Source organism: Ciconia boyciana, chromosome 5 (assembly GCF_034638445.1).
Source record: "Ciconia boyciana chromosome 5, ASM3463844v1, whole genome shotgun sequence".
NCBI lineage: Eukaryota > Metazoa > Chordata > Aves > Ciconiiformes > Ciconiidae > Ciconia > Ciconia boyciana.
The window spans coordinates 61,317,536-61,325,680 of record NC_132938.1 but is presented as its reverse complement, the minus strand read 5'-3'; the positions used below and the strand labels follow the sequence as shown (position 1 = coordinate 61,325,680).

At 52.4% G+C, this 8,145-nt stretch overlaps 1 long non-coding RNA gene across 1 annotated transcript; it reads right to left on the bottom strand.

Moving 5' to 3' along the window:
• Nucleotides 1-634: 634 nt before the first annotated feature.
• On the bottom strand, nt 635-2,493 carry LOC140652395 (uncharacterized). The gene is made up of 3 exons (XR_012042764.1): nt 2,343-2,493; nt 1,915-2,110; nt 635-1,263 (listed from the first exon to the last, which is right to left on the bottom strand). It is a non-coding gene; the product is annotated as an uncharacterized lncRNA (long non-coding RNA).
• Between the last annotated feature and the right edge of the window lie 5,652 nt (nt 2,494-8,145).

Below are 8,145 nucleotides of genomic sequence, written 5' to 3'. Positions count from 1 at the left end.
CGGGGGTTTGGGGCTCAAGACCAGGCACGTGCGGCCGGTTTTGGGGCTCAGGAGCAGAGACTGAGTCACGTTTCTGGGGTGCAACACCAGGGTCATTTGGTGGGTTTGGGTCTCAGACACGGGCTGGGGTCTGTGTTTTTGGGACTCAAAAACAAGCTCAGTGGGCTGGTTTCGAGGCTCAGAAGCAGAGGTAGAGCCCTGTGTTTTTCAGGCCGTGAAAGGAGGCTCAGGGGCTGTTCTGGGGGCTCAAACCCAGGCTCATTGGGCTGGTTTTAGGGTCAGAAACACAGGCCTAAGTTCAGCATTTTCAAGTATTTGAAAGCAGAAACCAAGCCCTGCGTTTTCCAGACTTGGACACGGGCTCTGCGGGGCTGGTTTGGGGGTGAAAAACCCCAGCTCATTTGACTTCAGGAAGGGAGGGCAAGTCCTGGGCTTTGGGCCTCAAAGGGAGACGCATGTCCTTGGGTGTCAAGACTTGGCCCATGCAGCAAGTTTTGGGGCTCAGAAACAGAGACTACGCCCTGTGTTTTCTGTACTTGAAAATGGAGACGAAGTCCTGCATTTTCCAGACTTGAAAACAGGCTCATGGGGCCATTTTGGGGGCTTGTAAACAGAGACGAAGTCCTGTGGTTTTGGGGCTGGGCCGGGGGGCTTGGAGCAGAGACCAGGTCCTGCGTGTTTGGGCTCAGAAGTGGAGACAGAGTTGGCTGTTTCTGTAGGCGGGAGGTGGGTGGACCCCCGCCAGAGGTGGGGGGGCCAGTCGCATTGGTCCCCGACACTTGGGAGGTCGGCATGCACCAGGCCAAATCAAACATCTGCGATAGTCTCTGGGGGAAAAGGCACTTTTCACACCATCTTCGTGTGTCCAACTCCCCATCTGAGGTGTGTACAACAGCCGGAATAGTCATTAACTCATTAGTCCATACTTAGACAACGCACAACTATGACAGTGATTGATTTACAACCTTGTCAAAGCCCACACTACTATAATGAGCAGAAGTAATTAGCTTAAGGATGGGCAGGGCTGTCCCCAGCCAGGAGCAGGGCAGGCGGCAGCATCGTCCTTGGCGCAGCCAGCCCGGCTTCTTCCTCAGGGATTCAGTAAACCCTGGGCAGGTCTCTCCCCGTCTCCTTTCGAGGGCAGAAATGATGTCTCCCGGCACACGCATGGTTCCTGCTCAGCAGTTTGTGGGGGCAGCGCCACCGGCCCGGGCACCCTCACTCGCCACAGACGAACCCAGGACTGAAGCGGCTCCTACATCCCTGGGGAGAAAGGCACTGTTCAGCGAGAAAACAGCCAAACAGCATCTTTGATTTCACATGTTACACTTACACAATACTTTCTGTATTTATGAAGTAATTTTTACGTGTTTAATGACCAGACAATATGTGTAAACTAATAATTCATTATTATTTAAATACTTGTAAATTGATTCTTCAACACGTACTCAATAGTAAACTACGATACTTATAATCAAGCAGTGGCAGTGATTTATTTCCAACCATGTCAAGAGCCCCCCTGGCGCCGCAGCGAGCGGGGGCTGCACTCCCACCCCCACGAAGGTGGCAGAAGCCAGGCAGGATCAGGCAGCACCCCAGCAGTCGCCCAGCACGGGCCTCTCCCCTCGGCATCGGGCAGGGGGTGGCCTCGGGGGCCAGGAGCAGCTGGGGGTTCATCCCCACGGAGTCAGGCCCCGGGCGCTGCTCTGGCACAGCTCACAGCTGCGGGTCCCTCCGGCTCTCGCTCCTGCCAGCGGCCACAGCCCAGTGCCAAGCACCAGCCCCTTGGCTCAGCCCGCAGTCACCTCCCCGACGAGGAGCCCACGATGGGGAAGAGCCTGGCGGGACAGCAGTGTCCCATGGGGACACTGCCCATGGGGCCGGGATGAAGCCACCCATGTGGTCAGGACCTACCTCAGAGATGCTCCGGGCTCAGCACTGGATGGGAGGCAGCGAGGCGGCCTTCAGCAAGCGTGAAGAGGGCTTCACCGACAGAGAGCCAGGCCCCAAGCGCTGCTCTGGTGCACCTGCGGGTCCGGGTCTTGCTCCAGCTCAGCCTGGTGCCTGGGTCCCTGCAGGCAGTTTCCATCGTGAGCAAAACAGCTTCGACCTGGGGAAGATTAACTTATTCCCAATTAAAATGAAAACGCAATTACTAATTCACACAGCACGAAGCACACACAAACATCAAACCAACGCCTCTCGCCCCCCTTCCCCCGGCTCCACTCCCCAGCCCGGGCTCTCCCCTCGGGCAGCGCAGGGTGCGCACACAGGCACCAGCCCGCGGGCAGCACGCAGGGCCCTCTCGCTGCTGCTCCCTCCTCCTCCTCACACGCTCTCACCCAGGCTGCCTGCCCCTCCTCGAGCACGTTTTCCCGGGGCGCCTCCAGCGCGGCCGAGGGGCTCGGCCCCGTCCGCTGGAGCCGGCTGGGCCCAGCCCGGGGCCGCCCCCTCAGCGGCAGCGCCGCCAGGCGAAGGTGCCGCAGGCCGGGCACGGCCCACCGGCCCGGGGGCTCCCGGGAGGACGCTGGGCCCGGGCCCCGCAGCTCCTCGGCGCCCGCCGGGGAACAGAGGGTCCAATATGCTGGACAGACCCTCCTCTTAGGGAAGTCTGCTGCCTCCTTGGGGCCTGGGCTAAGGACATCACTAGGAAACTTCCTAGTCTGGTACAGCCCCCGACTGTTGCCCATTACTGCTCTTCCATGTCGGTGGCGATGAAGCCGCAAAGGTAGTCCAAGGGCAATCATGACAGCCTTGGGACGGTTGGTAAGGGGATCTGGAGCACGGGTTATTTTTTCCTTTATCCTTCCAGTTGCAGGCAGCGACACTGGAAGAAACAGACTGACCCAGTCTATTAATACATGGCTCCGTGGCTCCCAAAACCGCCACAATTTTGGGTTTTTCAGTAAGGGGGTGGCCTACATGGCACCAGGCCTGCTGACATCAAATGAGATTCACCTTTCTTAAAAGGGGAAGAGGGTCTTTGCTAATGAGCTAGCGGGGCTGATTGACATAGCTTTAAACTAGACTTGAAGTGTGAGGGGGATAATATCAGGGTCGCCTGTGACAAGCTGTGGGATGACACACCAAGGTTAGAGGGATGGGGTGCTAGTGAGGGCCCTCAGCCTGTTGCTCCAAGACATGCTGGGTACACTGCAGCACACTTGAAGTCTTACGGAGATGAGCCAGGGGCTCCTGAGGTAATAGGAGCCAACAGGGAAACACCGGGGAAATACCTCAAAGGAATTAAGGTGTGTTTCTCTAAGAAGGTGACACGGCCAACAGCCCAGCTGAAGTGCCTCTACACCAATGCACGCAGCATGGGCAACAAACAGAAGGAGCTGGAAGCCACTGTGCTGCTAGAAAGCTATGATCTAGTTGCCATTACTGAAACTTGGTGGGATGAATCCCATGGCTGGGCTGTGGCCATCGATGCCTACAAGCTGTTCGGAAGGGACAGGCGAGGAAGGAGGGGCAGATGGCTTGCCCTCTACGTCAAGAAATTGATAGATTATGAAGAGCTGTCTCTGAAGAATAGCCACAAGCAAGTTGAAAGCTTATGGGTAAGAATCAGAGACCAAGGCAACAAAGGGAACCTTGCAGTTGGTGTCTACTACAGGCTGCCCGATCAAGGGAAGCCTATTGATGAAGCCTTCTTACTCCAGCTACAGGAGGCATCGCGCTCGCTGGCACTCATCCGGCTGGGGGACTTCAACCACCCCGACATCTGCTGGAAAAGTAGCACGGCAAGCTGTAGGCAATCCAGGAGACTCCTGGAGTGCATCGAGGATAACTTCTTAAGCCAGGTAATAGACAGCCCTACCAGAGGGGATGCGATACTGGACCTGATGGTCACCAACGCAAGTGAGCCAATCAGAGACGTCAAGATTGAAGGCAGCCTGGGCTACAGTGATCATGCACTGGTAGAGTTTGCAGTCCTGAGGGAGATGGGTCAGTTGAAGAGTAAAGTCAGGACCCTGAATTTTAGGAAAGCAAAATTCCATCTGTTCAAGGAGTTAGTCAATAGGACCCCCTGGGAAACCTGGCCTCAGGGACAAGGGAGCAGAACAGAGCTTTTAGGATGCTTTCCATGGAGCACAAGAGCTCTCAATCCCCAGGTGTAAGAAATCAGGAAAGGAAGGCAAGAGACTGGCATGGATGAGTTGAGACCTGCTGGTCAAACTAAGGGCAAGAAGGAAATGCACAGGCAGTGGAAGCAGGGACGGGTATCCTGGGAAGAGTATAGGGACCTTGCCCAGTTGTGTAGGGATGGGGTCAGGAAGGCCAAGGCGCGGCTGGAGCTGAACTTGGCAAGGGATGCAAAGAATAATAAGAAGGGCTTCAACAGCTATGTTAGCCAGAAAAGGAAGGTCAAAGAAAGTGTACCCCCCCCGATGAGCAAGACTGGCAAACTGGCAACAACGGATGAGGAGAAGGCTGAGAGGTACTCAACAACTTTTTTGCCTCAGTCTTCACTGGCAATCTCTCTTTCCACACCTCTCGACTGGATGGACTACAAGACTGGGACTGGGGGAGCAAAGTCCCTCCCACTGTAAGAGAAGATCAGGTTTGTGACCACCTGAGGAACCTGAACATACATAAGTCTATGGGACCTGATGAGATGCATCCCAGAGTGTCAGACACTGAAAGAGTTAATGTCTCAAACATTGTGGCGACTTGAGGCACTATTTGCATGGCGACGGCAGGTTGGCAGAGCACAGGGTGGGGTAGAGCGAGAGCAGGACGTGCAGGACATGGAGAGCGCGTCAGAGGACATGCGGTTCTGGGTTCTGCCGGACCTGACCATGCATGGCCAGAGATCACACAGAGTTTATCTGAGGAAGGGGCTTGCGACTGCCCGAGAGACCCCTTGCGTCCACCCCCCTTCCCCAGCACCTGCGCAGAAGATTGAGAACTTTCTAGAACAAGAACCATGTAAGTCCTGAAGGGGCGTACCTGCAGGCGGGGATTAGCTTATAAAAGACATACCCACACCCCCCCTAGGGAAGCGCGCGCGCACCCACCACTGGAGGATTGACACGTCTGTCATCGTCGTCGTGGGATCCAAGGGTGGTGATACCTTTTCTTTCTCTTTCCTCCTCTCTTCTCTTTTCCTTTTCTCTCTTCTCTCTTCCTCTACTCTTCCAATATATGCAAGTTTGGGATAAATTGTGACGGGTTGCCCGGAAAATAGCTCCATTGCCAAATCGCCTTTGTTCGTTCGTTGAGCTCGCCAGTTCGTTAAGTTTGTCCATTTGTGGAATTCGCCAGTTAATAAAGTTGCTGGCCAGCCTGTTCCTCTGAGTCATTGTCGTGACTCTACCGACCATGCCGAGCAGAGATCGGCCTTTGTCGGTACACAAACCATCAGGGAATTGAAAAGATTCACCCCTCTCGCAACCCACCAAGTGGGATGAGACACAGAGTCCTGAAGGAATTGGCTGATGTAGTTGCCAAGCCACTCCCCAAGATATTTGAAAAGTCATGGCAGTCAGGTGAAGTCCCTGGTGACTGGAAAAAGGGAAACATTGCACCCATTTTTAAGAAGGGTAGAAAGGAGGACCCTGGGAACTGCCAACCTATCAGCCTCACCTCTGTGCCTGGGAAGGTCATGGAACAGATCCTCCTAGAAGTTATGCTAAGGTCATGGAGGACATGGAGGTGATTCGAGACAGCCAGCGTGGCTTCACCAAGGGCAAGTCTTGCCTGACCAACCTAGTGGCCTTCTATGATGGAGTGACTACCTCAGTGGAGAAGGGAAGAGCTAAATATGTCACCTATCTGCACTTCGTAAGGCCTTTGATATGGTCCCCCACAACATCCTTCTCTCTAAATTGGAGAGATACAAATCTGATGGATGGACTGTTCAGTGGATAAGGAATTGGCTGGATGGTCGCATCCAGAGGGTAGTGGTCAATGGCTCAATGTCCAGATGGAGATCAGTGATGAGTGGTGTCCCTCAGGGGTCCATACTGGGACCAGTACTGTTTAATATCTTCATCAATGACATAGACAGTAGGATCAAGTGCACCCTCAGCAAGTTTGCAGATGACACCAAGCTGGACAAGCTTGAGAAGTGGGCCCATGTGAACCTCATGAGGTTCAACAAGGCCAAGTGCAAAGTCCTGCACCTGGGTCAGGGCAACCCCCAGGATCACTACAGGCTGGGGGATGAAGGGATTGAGAGCAGCCCTGTGGAGAAGGACTTGGGGGTATTGTTGGATGAAAAGATGGACGTGAGCCAGCAATGTGCGCTCACAGCCCAGAAGGCCAACCATATCCTGGGCTGCATCAAAAGAAGGGTGGCCAGCAGATCGAGGGAAGTGATTCTGCCCCTCTACTCCGCTCTGGTGATGCAGTACTGCAGACTCCAGCTGGAGTACTGCATCCAGCTCTGGAGTCCTCAGCACAGGAAAGACATGGAGCTGTTGGAGGGGGTCCAGAGGAGGGCCACAAAAATGACCAGAGGGATGGAACACCTCTCCTATGAGGACAGGCTGAGAGAGTTGGAGTTGTTCAGCTTGGAGAAGAGAAGGCTCCAGGGAGACCTTATTGCAGCCTTTCCGTACTTAAAGGGGGCCTATAAGAAAAATGGGGACAAACTTTTTAGTAGGGCCTGTTGCGATAGGACAAGGGGTAATGGTTTTAAACTAAAAGAGGGTAGATTCAGAGTAGCTACAAGGAAGAAATTTTTTATGATGAGGGTGGTGAAACACTGGAACAGGTTGCCCAGAGAGGTGGTAGATGCCTCATCCCTGGAAACGTTTAAGGTCAGGTTGGATGGGGCTCTGAGCAACCTGATCTAGTTGAAGATGTCCCTGCTCATTGCAGGAGAGTTGGACTAGGTGACTTTTAAAGGTCCCTTCCAACCCAAACTATTCTGTGATTCTATGATTATTAAAAATCTGATACTGTGCACCAGGAACAAGTAAATCACAGGAGATGAGGCGATGTGAATGCTACAAATCTGCCTGAAATGAAGTGTTACCAGTGGTTTTGATCAGTAAAATCCATGACACAGAAAAAGCATTAAGAGGAGTGAATAATATGACTGATGAACAGATAAGACTTTGAAACACTCTGCTTAAGTGTGTATTCGTCACAACAAATACTGGTCAAGTGGGGTAAACAAATACATCAAGTTTTGCAGGGATTTCAGCTCCCCATAGGCAAGTCACGGTTGTGAGATCATTGTAACCAAGAGGAAATGACTGGCTCCTGAGCTTACTTACGTTGTGGGCACTGCATTTCGGGGACCTCAGGATTGCCTCACAGATGGCTTTGGAAATAGGGTCAGTGTGGTTCAACTTCCCCTCCTGAGTTTCATAAAAATCTGGGTAAGTCCAATTTTACACTCTCATATACCTTGATTCTTGACTGATGAACTCGGTATTTTAAGGACTCAAAATGAGGCTGTTCCGTGCCTGCTATGTGGAGTGAACTGTCTCAGGGACTCAGTAATGGGAGCAGTCTGTACTGTGGGGAAAAGAATCCGCTGTAAATATCAATGCTCAATAACCAAATCATACCTCCATCAGTAACTGTATGTTATATATTATATTTATAGATGTCATCCATTCACCACTAAATCTGAAAAAAGAAGAGGGGAAAAGAAAAAAAACAGGCCAAGCACATACTACAAATAGAGGAGAAATACCAAATCATTGATGTTTTCTTTTGTTTTGTTTTTTTAATTCCCCTAAGGTAAATATGTGAAAGTAAAAGAAGATCCTGAGCTACCTGAAAAGGAATCCCAACGGGATGCATCCATCATGTGCCACATAAGCAAGAGTAAAGATAGGGATGCACAGGTAAAGGACGTTATCATAATGCTTTATGTAAAAGTTGTAGTCTGTGATGCGGTGAGACATTCCAACTAACCCCTTAGGCAGACTGCAGACAGAGGGTAGGAATGTCTCCCCTGTTCTGTACCCAGCCAAGCAGTGGGCTACCTCTCCAGAAAAACATTTGTCTCCTGCAGGTCGTATTTCTCATCTGCCATCCCTGTGACAGTAGGCGTCCAGGTTTAGGCAAAATGAACGTCTAAACTATTTCTAGGCGCAACCTTAGCGCGGGGCACGCGCAGAATTGCGAGGTGACATTGTTTGCAGTTGCCTGACTGTTACCCTTCTCTTGCAGAAACCA